Consider the following 1,820-nt stretch of genomic DNA (forward strand, 5'->3'; position numbering starts at 1 on the left):
TCTCTCTCTCTCTCTCTCTCTCTCTCTCTCTCTCTCTCTCTCTCTCTCTCTCTCTCTCTCTCTCTCTCTCTCTCTCTCTCTCTCTAAATTAGAAACAGACAATAGAATACTATATAGGTGTTTCAAACAAAACAGCAAAGTAAAAACAAATATGCGTATTTCCTCTCAAACATCTAAGACATCGTCAATTTTTTTTTCAGTTCCCATTTACTTTTGGCTCTTGGGGCAATGGCATTTTTTCAACATGGAAAAAGCAAGTTCAGCACAAAACAGAAATTTGAAGTGTAGGATAGGATAAAACCAAGGGTAGGAGGTAAAAGTAATAGCAAAAGAGATGAGATGTTGCCAAAAGATGGTGTCCTGTACCCTCTCCTCTGGGGAATGACTCAGACATTTCAGTGGCAGTACATATTTTTCCATACACATACAGTGAGACCAATATTCTTTTGGGGGGGGGTGAGAAAAGGTGGGAATGGGGAGGGCCTTTCTGGAGGTTTAGGGACAAAAAGTTCAATTAACCAAGAAGATAGATCAGTTCTAAATATGGTATACATCTAACCAAATAGCCTCCAAAATATCTGTAGTTGACAGCTACATGGGCAGGATGGTTTAAGTAGACATACAAAAAAAGTAGAGTACTTTTCTCTGCCCCTAATCTTGGAGTTCAACTATGTGACTTGCTTTGGTCAATAAAATGTTTGTAGGTGGGAGGTGCCCAAAGACTTGAAGAGTGCTTGGGTGACTGGGCTTGCCCTCTGCTGTATTTCTGCCTTTCCATAATATGAATGTGTTTGGGTTAACCATATGAGGAAGATGGGAGACACATGAAGCAAAGCAGAGCCACTGCAAGGAGCCCAGGCTGGATCAGCTAATGTGCTCATCCAGGAGAACAAGGGATTCCTATTTGAAACCACTGAATTGGGGAGCTTGATTGGGTTTGTTACACAGTATTGTTTCAGAAATAGCTAATTGAGATATCTTTAGACTCAGAGATTCAATACATCTGAAAATCTGTATTTTAAATAAGGAATTAGGTGATGTATAACCAGTCTTTGGGAACTAAGGCCTTAATCTCTCTGTCATTTCTTCACCTGCAAAAAGCAGAAATGACATCACCTACTTAGGGTTATTGAGAGGACTAAATATGTGAAGAGCACACAGTTTGCCTGTTTCAAAGTGGATCCCTAAAATTGCAGTTTCTTTCCTGACCTCTGCTCCTGGAATCCACCTACTGTGGGGAGCTGGTAGAGGGAGCATATGTGCCCTAAACTCCTGGTCATTAGTCCATCACTTTTTTGCAGAGGGTCTTGGAATTCTGCTCTGGCACTTATCAATATTCACTGCGAAGGCCAGTGAGATGATGAATTTACAGGGGACAACCTGAAACACGTCAGCGTTGAAAGTGCTGGCAGGCCTCTCTAATGACTCGATGCTGCTGCACTGGTCAGAATCTGATTCCTGGGCCTGGGCCCTGACCTTCAGGTACTCCTCCTCATCACACTTGTTCATGGACTGGTAAAAGCTGTCCATGGAGGGCATGAGCCCCATACTCGCCCTGTCCTCATCCTCCCACTCCCAGTTAAGCAGTGACATGCTGAAGAATGTCCTACACACACAGCCCTCCTGGCTGGAAGAAAATAAAAGTCACTTTTGTCACCACCCTCTGCTCTCAGGAGATAAGCCCTTCCTCTTTCAGGACCACCCACCATTCTCCTCCCTCCCTTCCCTTGTCCTGTTCTGGGTTGAATGGCCAAGGCCTGGGACACTGCCTGACACAAGGTAGGGACTCAATAAAGGTAGAAAATGAATGGATGAACCAC

The sequence above is a fragment of the Pteropus vampyrus genome, unplaced genomic scaffold (assembly GCF_000151845.1).
Source record: "Pteropus vampyrus isolate Shadow unplaced genomic scaffold, Pvam_2.0 Scaffold97, whole genome shotgun sequence".
NCBI classification, from domain to species: domain Eukaryota; kingdom Metazoa; phylum Chordata; class Mammalia; order Chiroptera; family Pteropodidae; genus Pteropus; species Pteropus vampyrus.